Consider the following 21,775-nt stretch of genomic DNA (forward strand, 5'->3'; position numbering starts at 1 on the left):
AATACGGTCCAGGATCCTTTTTTCTGGATCAATTTAAATTCGGTCCAGGAACTTTTTTCCAATGAGACAATACGCAACTTGGATCGAATTTAAATTGTGCGAGAAAAATGGGTACTGGTCCTGGAGCGGGACCCAATAGAACTTATGGGTTCTTGTACCTTTAACAACCCTGCCTCAAACTTAAACTTGGATATGACGTTGTGAGGATCATGGGGAGAAAAAAATAGTTCAAATTTTCACCACCAGGTTTATATGTGTCGCGAAAGTAACAACAACCAGAGTTCTTGTCTGTACAGCCCTACCAACGCGAACGACCCTTTGGAAGCATAAACAGCGTGATCACTGGGCGCACGAAGCGTTTCCCGTGATGTTCACTGTGCACCAAATTTCAGCGCCACATTTACACCTGGTGGTGAAAATTTGAACTATTGTTTTTTTGTGAGCATTCGCTTCCCTGTGGTTTCCATAGCCTCTATTGCACGTTTCAGCGCATTTTAACGGGCTTCAGAAGGCTCTGAGTATGGCAACTTTAGTTGTAGCCACCTAGTACGTGGAAGACAGGTTGACATTTCAGTGTCTTCACAAAACGTAACACCTTAAAACGCGGAAGGTTTTTGACCTGATAGTCTGTTTACTTCTCTTCTCCCTATTCGTTTTCGTTTTTGACAAATTGTTGTTCGGACTCTAGAAGTGAATTCACTTTCACTACCAGACGATAACGATTAATAAATAATGCCTCTGTAAATATTTCAAGAAAGGGAGAAAAATTTCCTCTCAGCAGCATGGTGTGGGAGTCAACGCTGACCTATTTATCTTTGCAGGGAGTCGGAAAGGCTGGAAATCTGAAGTCGCCTTCCGATAATTCGACGCAGTCTGGGGATAAATAATGCAGCTGCAATTCCAGACGGTGTTTCCAGTGACTGCTCCCCCCGTCCTTCCCTTTCCAGAAACAACTCGGCCTGAGTAGTTTGTCAGCTGAAAATTCTTTGTCCTTTCATGGGCGGAGGGACATGCAGCGAGCACCTATCTCGGTTCTGAAGGCCATCAAAATTCACGCCTCGGCGATCAAAACGCCCCTGGTGGCCTCGTTCATCTCGTTGAGCTGTCAATGGCAATCTGGCTCTCTCGGGGAGTTAGCAGGAATCGAAACTCCAAGCAGTGTTGCCAGGTGTTGAGAATTTATTGTCGAAACGAGAGAATTTCACTGGTCAACATGTGGGTATAGTTGAAGTTGTTATTCGAACGCCACTTTGCTTCAAAGGAAGTTCAGACGTTTCCCTCTGACGACGACATGTTAAGTTCACGTGGAGCCCAGTATGTTGTCCCCTAAAACCTTTCCCACCAATAGCGTCCGTTTTAGGAACTTACAGTATTTGTCAAGTCTACGTGGAGTAAATGAGATATTGCCAATTCAGTCTCTTTATATATTTCATAACGTGAGGTTTCGGTTATCTTTGGTACGTTCTTCTAATTTTTTAATACAATGTAGAGACCATTGAAGTGGAACGTCGTCGCAGTTCGTGTTGGAAGTCTAAACACTGCAGGTAAAAGTGACGACAGCGCTTCTCAGAAAACCAGGTCCTGGCTCGAAACCAGTTACGCGTCCGGTCGGCTTCCTCTCGAGCTATGTCAAACTGGCGTTCGAATCAGGGCTTGAACTATACTTCTTGGTTGCAAGTTGTCATTTAAGACTGCATCACAGAGTTTGAGTCCAAACATATTTAGCTGAAGGACTAGACACTATAAATAAATATTTTCACTGTTACGAAAATACTGTATTTATGTCAATTATTAAATACACGTGGATATGTACCGTATATCTCATGGCGACCCATAATATCCATGGATGTGATATGGATATTGTGGAAATTCCCTAAGAGATTTGTGGCGCTATAAGCGAATATTGATTCGATTTTTGTCACTTTTGTATTATAGCGTTGAGGTAGGTTAAATTAAGATTTTCTGATAAAATCGCTAATAATGGTAAATTAGAGTTAAATAAGTTGATATACGTTAGAGATGGATACAATGATTGTTTCAATTGCACTATGAAGTATGAAAAATGCTAATTTCTAATATCTGAAACACATACTATTTATATCCATTATTGGATATCCAGCTTTGGACAAGTTCTAGCTACGTATTTAATATCCAGAGATGAGAGAATAGAAGATAATATGAAGAAGAGACAGGCAAGAATGAAAAATTGATAGAGAAGAAAACGTTAAGATAAACGAAAATTGAAAGAAATCGCACAGAGGGATTGAGGGAGATGGTAAAGGAGAACATTGAAAGAGGAAGATGAGAAATTGAAGGATAGTCCGAAAAAAAATGAAGATAGTAAGACGAGAATAATATAGATGAGAATTTTGAGTTTGACTTCGTTTTTTTAAGTCTAATATAGGCACTGATAGGCTAATCGGGACTGGTATTACAGTTTTAAGTGGGATCCGAACCACTGTACGATGTGCCTCCACCGAGTATCGAACCAGGGACCCCTTGATTACAAGGCGATGACGTCACCACTAAGACATTGTCGACGCCCGAATTACAGTTTAAAACAGGATCCTAGATGGAAGAGGAGAAATAGAGAAGAGCACACAAGAGAAGTAAAACAAATAAGCAAAGAATTGTGCAAAGCGAACTTGGGCATGAGCTCTGCTGTCACTTATTTTAGTACAAAAAGATCGACAAAGATGAACGAGAAAACACAGTTATGACGAAAGTGCATCATGTCTGTGGAAAAGAATGCTGTTTCAACTGCGTCTCCATCAGAACTTCGATTTCTCGGTCTCCAAACTTCGGATTAGCTAACTTCGGTAACTGTCGTTACCCTGGTCTACTGTCCCTATCCTCTCTCGCTACAAACATTTGTTCCCAAAATCTTCCTTCTCATCGTTAGGGCTCCTGGCGACGTCCTCAGAATGAGGTCGGTCACTTATGTCCACCCTTTGCTTACATCTGCTGCAACTAACTTGGGAAAGGTATTCTGAAGATGTTTCTTCCAGGGTTACTAATGGAAATCGGAGGATGGGGAAGAGGTAACGTTTCGGGGGTGATAGTGGAGGAGGTCAAGAATCTTTCTCTCTCTCTTTCTCTCTCTTTCTCTTTCTTCCTCTCTCTCTTTCTCTCTCTCTAGCTTTCTTTCTCTCTCTTTCTCTCTCTCCCTCTCTCTCTTTCTCTTTCCCTCTCTCTCCCTTTCTCTCTCCCTCTCCCTTTCTCTTTCTTCCTCTCTCTCTTTCTCTCTCTCTAGCTTTCTTTCTCTCTCTCTTTCTCTCTCTCCCTCTCTCTCTTTCTCTTTCCTCTCTCTCCCTTTCTCTCTCCCTCTCTCTCTCTTTCTCCGTCTCTCTCTTTCTCTCTCTCTTTCTCTCTCTCTTTCTCTCTTTCTTTGTCTCTTTCTTTGTCTCTTTCTTTCTCTTTCTCTTTCTTTTTCTCTCTCTCTATTTCTATCTCACTCTCTTTCTCTCTCTCTCTTTCTCCCTCTCTCTTTCTCTATCTCTCTCTTTCTCCCTCTCTCTCTCTTTCTCTATCTCTCTCTTTCTTTCTCTCTTTTTCTTTCTCTCCATCTCTCTCTTTCTCTCTCTCTCTCTCTCTCTCTCTCACACACACACACAGAGAGAGGTAAAGTGAGTCTTAATAGGAATTATCTTTCTACAACCTTCTAGTAACTTCTACCTTCTCCGTGGCGGAGTGGTTAGCACAGCCCGTTACGACACCAAATATCTCCGGTTCGAGTTTTTATAAGTCCTCTTTATGCCCAGATAGGCTAATCGGGACTGAACTTACAGTTGGAAATGGAATTCGAACCACTGTGTAATGTGCCTCCAACGGGTATCGAACCCGGGACCCTTTGATTAGAAGGCGATGATGTATTCCGGGTTCGAATCACATCCCGCTCATGGATATTGTTTGTGTGTATCCCATCATCAATTCCATCATATCATTACTCATCCTCATCGTCGCGATTAGCCAAAAGTTGCAGAAAAGCAACGCTAAATAACAAAAATAAAATCAAAACATCACTTTTTACTTCCATTCCCTTTCACCCCATGTCCTCGGCCTATCCGGTAGTGTAATAGTAACGCTCTCACCTACTAATCAAAGGGTGCTGGGTTCGTTCCCGGTGTAATCACAGTGGTTCGGAAGTTACTTTAAACTGTATACCCATCTAGATTTGCATCTATCTAACCACAAAATGGACCGAAACTGTTATAGCACTCTCTCAATAAAATTTTCTTTTGTTTGCTGTATACTGTATTATACCCGGTTTTTCATATCTTGCATTTAACACTTCCATAGCATTTTGCCTCAAAATAGGCCTCTGGCTGCCTCTTACGTCAATTTCATGCCACGCTGGTCTTCCCTGCGTAACCCCTGTCCACGCTCGCTCGCTGTTAATGACGTAATCAGGTATATCAACGTTCTCAGTGTTGCAACCAAGTGGTACAAAAATGTTCGGTTACTGTCGTGTTGTTATTATTAATTACTCTTGCAAATATCTTCGTTTATTGTTTCAAGTCTCCGTGGCGAAGTGGTTAACACAGCGTGCTACGACGTCAGGAGTACCGGGTTTGGGTCCCTGCCTGTACATCAATGTTGTTTCTGAGTCATCAGGTCGAGATTAGCTAAAAGTGGAAGAAAAAGCGAAGCAAAATAACAAAATGAAAATAAAATAATTGCTTATAGTAAGTGTTCAAAAATTAATAATAATATAGTTTTTAGTCTGACCTTAATAAGCGAGTGGAGGGAGCAAAGTAGTGCCCCGCTGATGCAAACGGTCGGTAGCCGCAGCTACGTTTTCCCCTCCACGCACTCACTTCTCCTCTCACCCGTTCAGTGGTCGACCTCTGTCGAGTCACTACTTGTTTTCGTTCGCTTGCTCCAGAGATTGCCGGGACAGAGTGTAGGTAATGATTACTCCCTTGTGCTATACTTGTGGGGATGGCAACACTGTCTTGCCTTTAAGCGGTGCCTTCCTACACATTTTTGGTCACAGCTTGCAATGTATGAGCGGACTAATTGGAACTTGAACTTTGCTTGCAACCGCCCTGAAACCTACACGAAGGGATTTACGCACTTGCGAAAGGCACTTTACACACTTTGCGTCCACGGTATGGTTTCACTCGGGAATTTATCGGCGTTGCATAAAACCAAAAGAGAGAGTGACACGCCGCTTCTCTTTGAGCGAGAAAAACGGCCGATGGCAAAGCTAGCATGTAGGACGCGTCATGGACCACAGCATCTCTAACGGCTGGACCTAATTGAGGAGGATTTAATTATGCGGTGCGGGACACAGATACTAGGCGCCCGGAGAAATTACGCACCTCAAGTTGCGTTCCTGACGGGGAACTGAGGGGGGGGGGGCGGAGGACTCAATGAATACGGAATATAAATATAGAATCCTTGCGGGTGGTCGCTTGAAATTCTTTTGATCTTCAATGGCGGTGAGATTACGCATGTTTGTGTGCAGCTATTTTTGTTGCGAAGTCAATTTCTCTGCCTCAAACCCAGTGTGACGTAGCTGTCCCCATTCTTCGAGCACACACACATGTTGACAGGTGCCATGGCAATGGATGAATCGACGTCCGTCGAAGGTGTGCATGTCAGTTACGTTTGGTCAAGCTTGTCACTTTTCAAAAGGTTTTGTGTGAGCACCAACTAGTCGATCCGACGTACACTATCCAAAATCCATTTGATCGAGCTTTCAATATGTACATTGGTCAGAAAATAACCCCTGTTTACAGAAATAAGTTTTACACGGTGTCCATAAATTATTCACCCCCATAACAGATATAAATATCTTTACTGTATGAAGTTTCTCGGAAACAACAGACATGGCATTGCATTCAATGACTGAAATAATTTTTAGTGAACATAATTCTCATTATTTATATACCTCTACCTGGGCACCCTGCGTGATGAATTCACTCCACGTCCACGTGTTTTGCGGATCATATCTACGGTGATTGACACCAAAGCCTTCTCGATCCTGGTCTTCAATTGCACCAAGGCCGTTACTTTCTTGCTAACCAAAAACTCAATATGCTGACCAAGGCAGAATGTATTTTATTTTAAAACATAAACTAAACGTTACGTTTCCATCTTCTAGCAAGATCTTCTTCAGACTCTGTACCACATACGTACAAATTAAATAAGGTACAAAACAGGAAGATATATATATATATACACACACACAAAAATCACTCCCCTCCAGACACAAGACAGGAATGATGTACGACTTAAGAGAGAGAGAGAAATGCGATATTTAAGCACACGGGAGAAACAGGACATGACATAGAGTGGGATGAGGCTAAGCAGATAGGAAGGGACAAGAGAGTGCTGGTGAGAAAATGGAAGGAGGCCAAGGAAATAGAGAAGAAAGAGGAAGAAGACACAATGAATTGGAATGGGGGACTGAAGATAAACTTTACTTTACTTACTTAGTCGCGTCCTCTTCTACCTGCCGGTGTCGAGGGGTTACAGAGAGCTCTCCAGACGTTTCTGTCCAACGCCTTTTCCTGTGCCTCTTTCCATCTTATGCTTCGTTTCTCCAAAATCTCTTTGACACTCATATTCCATGTCTTTCTTGGTCTTCCTTTTGGTCTTGTTCCTTGTGGACGTGCTTCCCATATCTGCTTTGGCAATCTCGTCTCACTCATTCTGCTCAAATGGCCGAACCATCTGAGTTGATTACGTTCAACTGTTTCTTCTAGTGGCTGAGCATTTAAAGATTGCCGAATGGTTTGATTCCTTATCCGATCTTTCCTGGTTTTCCCACTTATTCTTCGAAGGTACCTCATTTCCATTGTTTGTACACTTTGCAGGTGTTTTCCAGTCATTGTCCAATTTTCACTACTATATGTAAGTGTTGGTATATAAATTATTTTATATACAGTGAATTTTGTTTGGGTAGATATTTCTTTTTTGCCTATAAATCCTCGGTTTATCATTTGATATAGCTTTCCTGTCTTCATGATTCTATCTCTTATTTCTTCCTCTTCTTTTCCTTGACTGTTTATAATTACTCCAAGATACTTGAAATTTGTCACTTGTTCTAAAGTTTTGTTATTCAGTTTTATCTTATGGTTTGTCTTTTCTCTGCTAATTATCATTGTTTTAGTTTTCTCTATATTTATTTCCATATTCTTTTTCTTTAATTCTTCATTAAGAATATTTAGGTTATATTGTAAACTAGCCTGTGTATTAGCTATTAGTATAATATCATCAGCGTATATGAGCTCTGTAAGTTTAATTGATTTCATATTCCAGTATCCAACATGGAATTGTTTCATTTTTATATGGCATTCCTTTATTACTCCATCTAATAAGATTATAAATAGATATGGTGATAGTATATCTCCCTGTTTAACTCCTGTTGTTATTTCAAATTCCTCTGACTGGTGGTTTCTCGTCCTCACGTAGCATCTGCATCCTTTGTACCAACTTTGGATTGCTTTTATTAGGTTTTTATCCACTCCTTTCTTCTCTAAAGATTTCCATATCTCATTCCAAGGAACTCTGTCAAAAGCCTTTTGTAGATCCACAAAACATACATGTGCCTTTTTATTGTATTCTATTGTCTTGTCTGTTATTTGTTTGAGGGTGAAAATATGGTCTTGTACACTTCTTGCTGGTCTAAAGCCTGCTTGACTTTCTTCTAATTGCTCTTCGACATATTTTCTGAGTCTATTCTCCAGGATTCTTGAATATATCTTCCCTGGCACACTGAGCAATGAGATTCCCCGATGGTTTCTGCATTCTCTATTATCCCCTTTCTTGAAGATTGGGATTATTACTGATATCTCCCATTCCTTCGGTACAGTTTTCTTTTCCCATATAGCATTCAATAGGTTCAAAAACAGTTGCTCTCCAGCATTTCCCATGTATTTAAGCATTTCTGGTGTTAAACCATCATGTCCACTAGCCTTACCTAACTTCATTATCTTTAGTGCTGCTTTTAATTCTTCTACTTTGATATCGTTTATTTCCTCTTCTTGATCCTCCATTTTTGTATCTTCTGTTTTTTCGTTTCCTGTTTGAACCTCCGTCCTTTTAGTTTGTGTTTCATCCTTCAGCAATTCTTCGAAGTATTCCTTCCATCTTTGCATGATTTCTTCTGGTTTTGTTCTTAGTTTACCATCTTTTCCTTTTATGTATTTTAATGGGCTTTCCTTATCTTTTCTCATGGTCTTTAAAACTTTGTAGAATAGTTTTTGATTTTCTCGGCTGTTCTCTTCCATACTTTCCCCAAATTTTCTCCACGAGTTCTTTTTAGCCTCTAACACTTTCTTTTTAACTATATCCCTTTGCCTCCTATACTCTTCGAAGCTTTCTAAATCATTAACTGATAGGTACTTTTTCCACAGTATTTTCTTGTGCGTGACTTCTTCTTTCAGCTCATCTGTCCACCATGCCGTTCTTTTCATTTTGTTTCCAATGTATGTTGTCCCGTAGCTTTCCTCCGCAGACTGTAGCAAAATCTTCTTAAATTCATCCCACAACTTATCTACATCTCTTTCTTCCTTTTCATGTTTCTCTTGTATCTTTGCTTCTATTAGTTGCTGATATTTTTCTTTAACTTTTGTTTCTTTTAATTTGTATGCCTTTATTCTTATTTTGTTTTGTTTTTCCTGTCTTCTTTTCCCTTTAGTTTTTAGCACTTTACTTCTTTGTACTACTCTTTCCATTATTAATAGTTTATGGTCGCTCCCAATTTCAGCCCCTCTTTTGACTCTGACATCTCTTATCTTTCTCATCGTATTTCTCTCTACTATGAAATAGTCAATTATAGATTTTTCCCTTCTTGTTGGTTCTTCCCTAGTGTATTTATGGATTTCTTTATGTGGGAATTTAGTATTTACCACTACCATGTCATTTGTTACACATAATTCTAAGATTCGTGTACCATTATCATTTAATGTCTCTTCTCCATGTTGTCCTATTACCTCTCTCCATTCTTCCATATTGTTTCCTACTCTTCCATTTAGATCTCCTACTATCAGTACTTCTTCCTTTCTTTCATCTATGATTTTCTGTAGTGAATCATAGAACATGTTTTTATTCTCTACTGTATCATCTTCATTTGGACCATAAACTATTATCATTGCTATATTTTCTTCTTCTTCTTTAATGTTAACAATCATTATTCTCTCACTTATGAATTCCCAATCTATTATATTGTTTTTCTTTTCTTCGTGGATCAGAAGTGCCACCCCTCCTCTAGCTCTTTCCATTCTCGGTACTCCACTATATATCAGTACATATCCGTCATCTAACTCAATTTCTCAGTTTCCTTTTTTCTTGGTTTCAGTTAGGGCTAAATATTTTACTTTGGTGTTCTTCATTTCTTTTTACTATTTCAACTTCTTTTCCATTAAGGCCTCTGATGTTCCAAGTTCCAAAAGTCGTATACCTTAGTCCTCGCCAATTTTCTTTCCTGTAGATCCGTCCGGCCAACTCTCTGTCTTTTCTTTTAATCATCTTTATTTAAGAAGTGTAGGTGATTGGCCTGCAGCTTCCTAGCATAGTGAAGGGGCTGCCTTCTTATTGCTGCTATGCCAGCAATGGGGTTTGGATGTTTCTCCCCTTTTCTTTTGTGGGCTCTATGCTCCAACCTCCACTTCCTTGGAGGTCCTGGGATTTTCTGATAGGGGTTTACTCCCCTTAGAAGGATCGGCTTTTCTATGCCTAAGAGTTCCTTCCACCCTTTGGTTTTCTGTTGGGGTGACCTTCCCCTAGCCTTTGGAGATCCCTCTCCTCCCTGCAAGGCAGCAGGGGCAGTGCTTATTTAATGGCGGCACTTTCTCGCCATGTCGTAGTGCTGTTATAGGGCTTTTCTGTGATTTTATGAGGATGATCTTGCCATAATCCTTCCTTTCCAGACCTCAACAGCACTACCGCTGAAGATAAACAAAGAATGGAAAAAGATGTTAGAAAGAGTGGAAAGGACAAGAGCAAAGGAGGAGAAAGGAAAGAAGAGGAATCAAGAAAGAAAGGATAAGGAAAAAGAGCGTGAGATAAGGAGTCCAACCACGTTCCAGATGAAAGGAAATGTTTATCTAAATCGCCTGTCAGGTGAAACAACAGTTGACAGGGAAAGGCCACCTGCTGGAACACCTAGAAAGGAATGTTTCAGATAAACAACTTTCTAATAATCTTCTGTCTGGAGGGGGGTGATTTTTGTGTATATATATTTCTTCCTGTTTTGTACCTTATTTAATTTGTATTTGGTACAGAGTCTGAAGAAGGCCTTACTAGAAGGTTAAAACGTAACGTTTAGTTATGTTTTAAAATGAAATAAACTTGCCTTGGTCACCATATTGAGTTTTTGGTTATCATGGAAACAAGGCTTAGTGGTGTTATCAACTTTCTTGCTGTGGACGATGTCCTTCACCTAACCCCACATAAAGAAACCTAGGGGTATCAGGTCAGTTACAGGATATTTTGTTTCACACAACACACACATTGCCTTTTCCTGCATCGTCGCCATGTTACTGTTTTGTCGTAATGCATTATGGTACCGAGTGTTACAAAGTACGTGGAAGATTTTTTTAAAATTGTTCTTCATGTTAATACTAACGACCTCCACTCCACTTGCAAGTTATTTATGAAAACATTTATGGGATGAATTATATCTGGACACGCTGTATTTCGAACGGCACGAAACAGAACTATGTTTACTGCACCTGCGACTTTATTTCATTGTGACGTTATGCAGAGATAGGCTAATTCGGACTTCACTTAGGGATCAAGATCGATTATCAACCAGTATAATCGTACGTGGTTGTATGCTGTTCATGCGAGTTTGTGATTATCGCTTCATCCACAATGCCTCCCCGACGGCGCAGTGGTAGCGTCGTCGCCTTGTAATCAAGGGGTCTCGGGTTTCATACACGGTGGAGGCACATAGTGGTTCGGATCCAACTTTAAACTGTAGGTCTAGTCCCGATTAGCCTTAATGTGGTAAAGTGGACTTAAAGCACCAACTCAATCACTCAATTAATGAATCTCATCTCATCACAACCTCATCTTCACGATTAGTCAAAAGTGGCAGAAAAGCGAGGTAAAATAAATAAATAAATCGTAAGGGTGTTGTAAAGCCCATAAAAATTCAGCTTTTCTATGCTAGCAGTTGAGTTACTGGTACAAGGTAGCAGGCAGAAAGCTTTACATCTACTATGCACAACATGGTTCAAGAAAACATAGTGATCAGGCGTGTTAGTAATCGATCTACCATCTCGCTACCGAAGATCCTGGTTTCGAGTCCCGGGGGTTTAAGGGGTGAACTTTTGAGAAGACACCAAAATGTCAAGCCGGCCTCCGTGGCAATGTGGTTACCACACTGTGCTCCGACGCCAGAGATCCCGAGTTCGAATCCCGACCTTAGCGTGGGTGTTCTTTGTATGTCACCTCATCAGTTTCAACATATCATTCATTCTCATCTTCGCGATTAGCTATAAGTGGCAGAAATTTGAAGAAAAATGAACCAATTCGATCGATCAATAAAACAATGAACCAGAATTTCAACCTCAGGCCAACACAACTCTTGCGTCTGGACTTACGGCCAGTAGAATCATCTGTAGGGCTGTGTTTTGTCCTATTTTGTCCTGAGTGCTCCTTTACAGCCTCAGCTTTTAACCTAGGTAAATAACTCTGAAACGGATGTTGATTTTAGCTATAGTAAAGGGCTGGACCTCGTATAAAGTAACGGGTGCAAATAGATTAAGTGCTGAAGCACCCATAATTTTAGTTTCAACCAATCAATCAATCGAGTCGCGGCCTTTGTACTTTTGAGTGTGTATCTTCTGAATGTACAGGGTGGCCACAAATTAAGGGGTCACGTTTTCATCATCAATTACGTTTAACAATGAGAACATATTTATAAAACTGGCAACTGTTTATTTTCTGAAGGACTTAGACATCGCAATGACAATTTTATCTGTTTTCCACATTTGAGCCCTATTTAAATCAATGCAAGCTTGTAGACGTATTTGAACATTATCACATGCTTTAGGACACATTTAAATAGGAACTGAATTGAATTCTGCAGTTCCGGTTGCATCAAATAACTTGATTCTTGAGATAGTGTCACGTTCAGGTGCTGGAGGTTCATATTCCTGCAAAGTTCGTCAGTAATCGTGTGACACATTATTGGTAATGGAAAATAACTTGCTTCCATTCTAAACAACCGAGGACGTATTTAGGGGGATCAAAGTGGTCCGGACCCCCAAAAAAGACTTATTAACATAAGTACTAAAATTAAATAATGAAATAATAAAATAACTAAAATTAAGTAATGAAAATATACTTCTTTAATCGAGGTTACTTATTTCCACCGTACTTATTGGAAGGCAAGAATTATGTAGATTGGAATCATACGACTTTGAATGACAGAACCAAAGATGATGTATGTAAGATTTAATACTACTTATAACAACATGCATAAAATATTACCAGGATCTTTACTTTTCGTCAACTGGATCTAACATCCTCTTTTGTTGTTCAATAAATATTCATTCTTTATCCAGTTGACATTAATTTCCTTGCCAAGGCAGGTTTTTTTTTACAAATTTTGCCAACCTCAACAATACATAAGCTAGATAATGAATACCGTCTTCTTACCTATAATAATAATTCAATTAATATTATTTTAAATAATTTAATATAAGTATAATTATTTTAATATAAACAGTACCGTCTTGAGACATTTTTCAGACACTTTGTTCGGACCCCCCCAAATATATTTATATTTCAAGACACATGCCTTTAAACAACATTCACTTCCTGAGCGATGTGGGTTAGATTTTATACATATACACAAATTAGTGGCCTTCATCAATTCATCCTCATAGCCGTGATGCCAGAAAGAAGACATGAAATAAGAAAACTTAGAAGTATAAAGTATAAGAGACAGTAATGAGACTAGTTGTTGTTAAATCCATTACGCAATACTAACCTTGGTACACGCTGTCTGACAGGCGTCGCATAAACGGCTAATCAGGTGAGCTCATCTGATCACTGCCCTAATCCACGTTCCTCTAATCCCGTCCGGGAACCGCCACGTCAAACTCCATTACGCAAACTGTCAAACCCGAAGGACGCCGACCACCCTCAGGCGTCGGGATGCACGTCTCAGATATTATAATTACGATCGACGTCTTTCCGAGCGCAAAGAGAAGGAAAGGAAAGGCGAAAAATATAATATTTATCTGCGTTTTCGTGGCAAAGGCATCTCCGGAACCGGAGATGCAGCAGGGTTCTCCCCGAAAGAACCACAAACTTTCCAACTAATTGGGGAAAGCATCAGCGAGACGTTCCCACCGACGACATCCCGAATTCCGAAAGGTAAACATAAAGCTAAATTAAATCCTCTCCAAGTCTAGAGTTCTCCCTCTTAATGCGGCAGTTTCCCTCCTTCGCCCCCTCCCGTCTTCAGCATCCCGTTTCCTTCTCTGGATGAAGCTCGCGTCTATCCTCATCTCAAGCTTCGTAATGAGAAGTAGCGTGTTTTACGAGGCTTCATCTCTTTGAGGAGCATCCATCACATCTACAGAAGATCTGTTTCTTAGTATCTAATTGAGAATTCCATTATGTTGAAATGCCTCGCAAATAGAGGATGAATCGCTCGAAATACTCCAGCGTGCTTGTGTTTCGTGTGCTACCTTCACTGTGATGACAGCACTAGTATCAAATTATATGGAAATATGAAGCCATCCACCAAAAAGCACACAACGACGTGTTGCTCTACTTCTCATACACGGCCGTCACGTTAGATACTGGCGGAGTGGTTATCACAGCGCACTACGACGACAGTGGTACCGGGTTCGAATCCCGGCCAGGGCATAGGTGTTCTTTGTGAGTGTACCTTCCTCATATCATCAGTTTTCCTCATCTTCGCAAAGTGGCAGAAGGAAAAGATAAACTAGATAAATCAAAACATTACATACTGCGCTTCGCACGAAATATCTGATATCTGTTACTAGACTTATCATCAAACCACTATGAACGTAATGGTGAATATGTAGAGTTTCTACTTGGTGATATAAAGGACGTCGATTCGATTCCCAACTCGGGCAGAATTTTGGACAACGCAGTCCGCTATGACACCAGGTTTGAATATGGATGTTCATGTTGTACAGTCACTGACACTTCAGGGTTGTAACAATCTCATTGAATTCACGTAGGATCCTTAGAATCCAAAAGTGACCGTGACTGTACATAACGTAAAATTGAAAAGTAAGAAACCGAGAATAAATGTGCAGGGAAGTACTATTCCAATGTACAGAAATTTAATATTGGCGGCTTTCGAAACTTGTACATTATCAGCAAACCTATAAAGTTTGTGATACCGAGCGAAATCTGGAAAAGCTCTGCTTACCCACTTCTCCACACTGATCAACGATCGAACCATTCAACGATGAAGCTGCATACCGCTGAGTATGTAATCCTGGCCTCACATCCTTTGGGGACTTTCCGTGGAGGATAGAGGCTTTAACCTCTCGATGAGATGCCAGAGACACAGGATCGTAAGAAAGTATAAATCGTCCCGAACAATAAAACACGCTCTCAGTCTGGAATCAGAATTCATCGAGTATAGTGGACACTTCGGCGAAGCAGTTCGAGGCGGCGTACAACTTAAGGCGCGAGACGCCTCAATAAGTTGCAACTCGAACCCAGGACCTTACATTGAGCATCACCACGATCGGGTCACGGTAAGTGTGGAGATAGCTTAGCTCTGCATTCCCTCTTCTTGACAGAGTAGGCCAGTTAAGTTATAAAATAAAAACCTCTCGCTTTACGTAATTTGCTACAATCCATTGTGACTCAAACAATCCCCAAGCTGTTCGCCGAGTCACACTTCAATATATATATACCGATACCGGGTGGTCCAGGGGTCCCGGAACCGTCACATAACGTGAGAAATACACATAGAATCGGAAAACGAAAAAATACGTGTTTAATAAGTGAAAGAAAGCTATTCAATGATATCACACTTGATTCCAGCCCGACCCTGTGGCCGAGTGGTTAGCACATCGCGCTGCGACGCCAAGGGTCCCGGGTTCGAATCCCGGTCGGGTATGGTTGTTTGTGAATGTCCATTTTCATCCATTTCATCATTTCATCCCTCATCCCCATCTTCGCAAATTAGCCAAGAGGCACAAAACGCGAAGTAAAATAAACTAAATCAATCAATCAATCAATCAATCACACTTGATTCCGGGGCGGGGGGCAACTGTGAAATTTTAAATGGAAACCCCCATTTTGTATTATAGAATCGGAAAGAGGACTTCATTCCGAGTCGAACGAGCTAAAATTTAAATTCGTCATATCTCCGTTCCTAATTGAGCTAGGAGAATCAAGTGTGATATCATTGAATAGCTTTCTTTCACTTATTAAACACGCATTTTTTCGTTTTCCGATTCGATGTGTATTTCTCACGATATGTAACAGTTCCGGGACTTTTGGACCATCCGGTATATATATATATATATATATATCGTTCTTAATGTTTTTCCAACAGAGAGGCCCTAAAGGGAACTGAATCAAACTGAGGGAGGTCCATGTCCGGGCAGTAGGGGGGATGGGTGAGCAGTTCTTATTCACAGTGTCTGTACTCTACAGGCAACACGAGAGTACCTTGCAAAGCGAGAACAGCGATAAGATCAGTTCTATTTTTTTTAATTCTAGGCAGATTTTTCTGTAACAGTTAGCTGGGTCACAAATTGGAGCGAATGTATCATTCTGCCGACCGCGCATGCGCAGTACGCGAAACTTTTGAAATAGCTCTCGTATTTCCACCCTCCACGTTTCATTGTATATTTCGGAAATTCAAGTTCATAATAACGACCTTTTGCTAATTTTTATGGCATATTTGTTATTTAGTATCGCCTTTCTACCTCTTTAGTTTATTCGAGAATTTTATTACATATGAATCTGACCTTGTTTATACAATTCTATTATAATAAAGCCTCTGAGCCATTTTCCTTGCAGGAGCTTTGAAAGACACTCGTGTTTGCTCCAGACGTTTTCAGAGGAAAGAATAAATTGGGAGACCACAGAGTAGAAGTTCTCGTGGTTTCATGTTCATCGCGTTGACAAGGAAACAGCAAGTGTCTCTTCTTTCGCAGCATGCGTTCCGGTTCCTCCTGAATGCTCCTCTAGCATCCGAACAAGAAGTTACGAGAAGGCAAATGGGAGAGACGTATAGAAGCATTCTCGTTAAATGAAACTCGTAGAGCCATCTAGCGAGCGACCTTTCGAACTGAACGGAAACGAAGAAGAATTTTTTTCTCCAGCAATCCATCCCTTTCTGAGAAGCCTCTTTCGTTATAAAGAACTTCCCATAATTCTGAGAAAAATCAAAGTTGAAAGAGGAGAGGAGATAGATCATCAGCAAGTTGGTCGTCAAATGTTGAAAAGCGAATCCCTCCAGGCCGTTGTTTCGTAAAGTTCCCATCCCGAGAGAGGAAAAACTTCAGCTTATTTACATGAGGGAATTTGTTTACCATTTATTTCCCAGTCTTTTCGGCAACTGAAGGACCAATAAATGGTTCCTGTGTGACGTAGTGGAAGTTCTTCCTCTTCCTCAACCCTTTAGCTTCTTCTGGAATCCAGAATCTGAGCATCGCTTTATAATTAAGAGGTCCAGATTCTGCTTTGATCTTCTCGTAGTTTTAAAGGAATTCCTCCCTACAGGATAGGGATTCTGACTTATAACAAAGGCTATATAAGAAGTTCCAAGCCCATAAAAACTTTTATTCTCGATTAATTATGAATAGCAATTTGGATCCAGCCCTTTACTTACATAAAAAACGGATTAAATAGGGTAATACGCCTAAGGTACAATGGTGAGGGTATTTACTATCGCAAACTGACCCCTTGCTTCAATTTAGTTTGTCGCTTTGCCAGGGAAATACCGGCCAGTCTTCACCAAGTTACTGGTAAGAATAACTGGCTTACATTTGCACATACTTGCTTCATACATTTAATTAATTGGAGGAAAGTAACTGGTTTAGAATTTTAATTACTTAGTTGGTAATGTATATGTTTACTTAGTAAAAAAATAATATATGTTTATATATATATATATGTATATGTATATATTTACTGCTGCTTTGTTGATCAAGTTTCCTCTTTGACTTATGCGGTGGTCAAAGAAATTAACTTCGTGTTTAAGTCCACTTTATGCACAGTAAGGATAATCGGGACTGGACCTACAGTTTAAAGTGGGATCCGAACCACTATGTGCCTCCATCGGGTATCGAACCCGGGACCCCTTGATTACAAGGTAAAAGTAATTGCTTTGGAAGTTACTTAATTGCACAAGTTGCCCATTTATATTTTATGATTAATGAATTTCATTACATACTTAATTAAAGTCGCTTTATTGATTAATTGACTTTGCACATCACGCCATGACGTTAGGAGTCCGGGTTCATATATCGGCCTGGGTATGGGTGTTTTATGTGAGTGTCCCTTCATCTTTTTCATCATGTCATCAGTCATACTCATCTTCGGAACTAGCCAAAAGTTGCAAAAAAGGGAAGTAAAATTAACAAAGTCAGTGAACCAAACAATGCAACACTGCGCTATTACTTAGAATCAGATGACTAGAGGTTTTCCAACGCTCGAACGCAACCGACGAAGCCTCCTGCTTAGCTCACTCCCTCTTTTCCACCCCTATTACGACGCTACAGTACCGCTTCTCGCTCTGCAGTACACAAGTTCATACGTTAGCGCTCTTACGGACAGATGACCAAGTCTACAGTTAAGCAGCATTGTCGTTGCAATATCTACAGTTTCACATTTACTATTTTTTTTCATTTCTCCTTGCAGGTGGTTAGTTTGTGTGCGGTCCACATGTGAACCAAAGTCCCTCCATGAAGAAAATATAGACAAGAATCATTCAAGAAGTGTCCATCAAGCAGTAAGTAGTAATCATTTTTAAAATATTTGAATTAGGGATGACCGATACCGATATTTCGCTATCGGTAAGTATCGGTTGGTATCACCGATACCAAAGATTTTGAGTGGCTAGAGCGGCCAAGAGAAACAACTCATTTGCCAAGATTTGTCCTTCTCAAAGGTTCGTTCACCCTTCCTTGTGACCGGTTGGAGTACCGCACAAGAATTCCATGTACATTTCCGAAAATGATGCACCCTCCTGGGAAGCAGATGACAAGATCAAAGGCAGGGCTAAAGCGAAAGCGCTGCGCCCAAACGTGGCATTGAAGGCATGTAACTGCCTGGTGGTCAACGCAATGTGGAAATAAAAGAAACCACTCGTGGATCAAAACCAGCATTATTATAATATGCTAGTCTCATTCCGGAGTTCCTGGGAAAGGGATGAACGTCACTGTGGGAGGGAGGGTTGTGGATTTTCTTCTTGAATTCTACCCTTCTGTGTGACTGCTGCCCGATGCCGACACTGCAGTGACTTGTTTTTATTGCAAATGACAGAGAATAATGATCAGCAGTGCATATACAGAGCTTCCAAATGAGCATTAAATATGCAGATCTGTATTTGTATATATTTTTCCGTCGTTTTCCTCCCTCTCCATGTTAATCCAAACGATAAGAATAGTTGTTTAAATTTGTATTTAATTTGCTTTCCTTGTGCAAGCTGTACGCTATACGCACTACATAAATTTTATTTTACACACTATAACTTTCTCTCCACTTAAAGACATGTATAATGAAATTGGGGATCGTGAAATGTAGCAGGGGAACCTTGTATAATAATCCACTGATTTCTTCGGCGTATCTGCAACACTTTAACAATGCTTGTAACGTACAGAAAACTTCTTCTTCTTCTTCTTTTGCATCCTCTGGGGTAGAAAGAAGTTCACATAAAATGTCACAGGATATTTTAAGTGATATAATGTTACATGAGGATACTTTTGGAGTATTTCATATCATTAATAGAATGTGATGTGATGAGTTTTGTGACTCGGTAACTTGTCTTTGTTAATTTAAACTGGAATTATACAAGTTTCGGTATCGGTATCGGTTGGAATTGGTTAAGGTATCGGAATCGGTATCGGCAAATGCTGGTATCGGCTCAGCCCTAATTTGAATACAAAGTTTATTCGAAGTTTATATAAAGTCTCAATGTGATAACTTTAGTACTTAAAGCTTATCAAGGTTGTACTTATCTGTACATATGACTCTCCATATCGGGCCATACTTGCCAAACTGTCTTCATCTAATACGTCGTGTTTTGAGTTGCTCTCAAGTTCCTAACTTGAAGGACAGACACTGCTTCCTTATTGATGCTGTTCTCGATCCATTCCGTTGTTCTGTTGTCTTTTCCTTCTAGCTTTTCCGGGAGAATAGTGATCAAAATGGCCGAGAATCACTGGTGTAGATAACTGCGAGTGAACCTATGGTTATAACAAACATTAAGGCATCCTGTGCTCAGAGCAATGTTCGTTGTATGGATTGGATAACCTCCGGGAAAATTTCAATTGCCTATCTTGACAATGTTAGCCTAATTGTCGTATAATAATATTCTTTTTTCACAGAAAGTATTACGTACATGAAGATGATATATTAACATCATCGTCTGTGAGCATTGGTTATCACTTTAGCTCCTGTTTTCTTATCACTGTGACATATTTAGATTATTAAACGTCATTGCTGTAAGAAAATCTTCATCCATCTTACTCAACAAAAACAACTCATAATTAATATTTGCCGTTATTAGACCAAACTGCACAGAGTTCCTTCACAAATTGGTTTGCATTTGTTTTTCTTGTGTTGTTTTTCTTGTGGGTGCGAATTGGATACTGCAGTCTCCTTTTTATGTAAATAAACAAATAAGCCTTGTGAGTTGAAGAAGGTTGTATTAGCTATCGAGCCTGTGCTCGGGAGGGGATAAGTGCGGGCCGACTCCTGGATTAGCTCTGTGTGGTGTACAAAGTGAAAAACATCTTCTTTACCACGTGATTACTAGGGAACGGGTTTTCATGTGCAGTACCTTTCCAAAAATAAATAGCTGTTTTCATACCGATCGTTTGAGATATGTATTTTAGGACATGAAATAAAGTAAAATGAACACACTTTGTTGCACCTTTTCGTGAGATCAGCACATTTATCCCCTTCTTACACCCTCATTGATGCTTCAGCAACCTTTTTCCTTCCTTTTCTTTCATGTCAAAAAAAAAAAAAAATTGTACAGAAAAATAAATTATTTTCATTCTTCATAAAGTCTTATTTCGTAGAACAGAACGAGAGCTATGAAATGGTATAATATAATCATTGTACCCCAAATAATTCCCAAGATAATGTAGCGAAACCCGCGAGAGAAAACACAAACTTCAACAAAACCTATTCGGGAGAACTACAGTTCTCTATGCAGTCCGCGCGCATTATATACAGTACGTGCAAAAAAAGAGAGCATTGAATAAAGGCATTTTATCAACACCTTTTATGCACCTTTTCGAGAACATCTTCAGAGCCTTTTCTTCCCTTTCCCGACCATAATTTTGCACCTCAAAATCCGTTACCCAGTGATTACTGATTAGCATAGTTAACAATCGCATTGCATTGGCGATGGAGAAAAAGAGAGAGAGAGAGAGGTATCTCTAATGAAACTAAATTCCTTCCTTAACACGGATATTATTTTCATTATTTTAATGGTAGTTCCTATATTTTCCAATTTTTTGAGGACACATTAGGAACTGTCCAAACACCCCTGGCAGCCTCCGTGCGCACGCCTTTGAATACAGGGATTATGTAATGCGAATGCGATTGGGAGTATCTCTTAGAGACGCATGCTGTACACTAGATTACCTTCGTGTTTAGTAATGCTAGAGTTAATTAGATATGGGATATGCATTGTCCCATCATTCAGAATCCAATTTAGGCCTCCCGCATGACGCAGTGGTGAGGCCATCGCCTTGTAATCAAGGGGTCCCGGGCTCGATACCCGGTGGAGGCACAAGTAGTTCGGATCCCACTTTAAACTGTAGGTCCAGTCCCGATTAGCCTTACTGTGCATAAAGTGGACTTAAAACACCAACTCAACAACAACAATAGAATCTAGTTACTGCACTATTTTGATCATTAAGAAGAAAAGGTGTTAGGAAAGCCGGTGCAGATTGATTGAGCTTCAGGTTTGTAAGAAATAGATTCTAGTGCAAGTTCAAACAAATTCAGAAGCTTTAGACTGGAAACGAAACCGTCCCTTATATTTTGAACGCCCCTCGTATATGAAATTATCTCCTTTTAAAAAAAATCAGAAAAAAGCCTCTAAGTACAGCTTACGCCGTGCGTTCTTAATATACATAGTGGCGTAAATTCAGCTTCCACAGAAATTTCTGATAGAAACTTAAATCGTAACGTCTCCACTTTCATCTTAGCTTTTCCCCATGTTTCCGAAGCATCACCATAGCAACGCCCGTGGGAGCGACAAATCATTACCGTGCACCATTAGCATTGAATAGTCCATTAAGGGTTTCTTTTTTTACGAGCAGGAAGAAGGTGGGGCTCTTAAGTGTGAATAAAGTGAGTCCGGAGTATCGCGACAATCTGTCGCTTTAATCGGTTGGACCGTGAAATTAAGAAAGCACGCAGCATTCCTGCATATTTGGGAGCTTTCGTGATCTGCTCGTAATGAGTAGCCGCTTCTGTTAATGCGATGATTGCACTCTGTGCGTGGCAAATTTATTCCATGTCGCTCACGTCTTATAGAAGGTGGAATTTTAAGAATTGAAAGGCATTTCTTGACTAGAAAATGCTATTTGCAAATTTGCATAAATATCTCTCTCCTTTC

At 40.1% G+C, this 21,775-nt stretch overlaps 1 protein-coding gene across 2 annotated transcripts in view; it reads left to right on the forward strand.

The window, feature by feature from the left end:
- Oct-TyrR (Octopamine-Tyramine receptor) overlaps nt 1–21,775 on the forward strand; it is a 554,641-nt gene that overhangs the window by 430,215 nt on the left and 102,651 nt on the right. For both annotated transcript variants that reach the window (XM_083134320.1, XM_083134304.1), the window contains exon 3: nt 17,836–17,926. The gene's annotated coding sequence lies outside the window, so the exon portion shown is untranslated. The remainder of the gene's footprint in view (nt 1–17,835; nt 17,927–21,775) is intronic.

The sequence above is a fragment of the Lepisma saccharinum genome, chromosome 1 (genome assembly GCF_977018435.1).
Source record: "Lepisma saccharinum chromosome 1, izLepSacc3.1, whole genome shotgun sequence".
NCBI lineage: Eukaryota > Metazoa > Arthropoda > Insecta > Zygentoma > Lepismatidae > Lepisma > Lepisma saccharinum.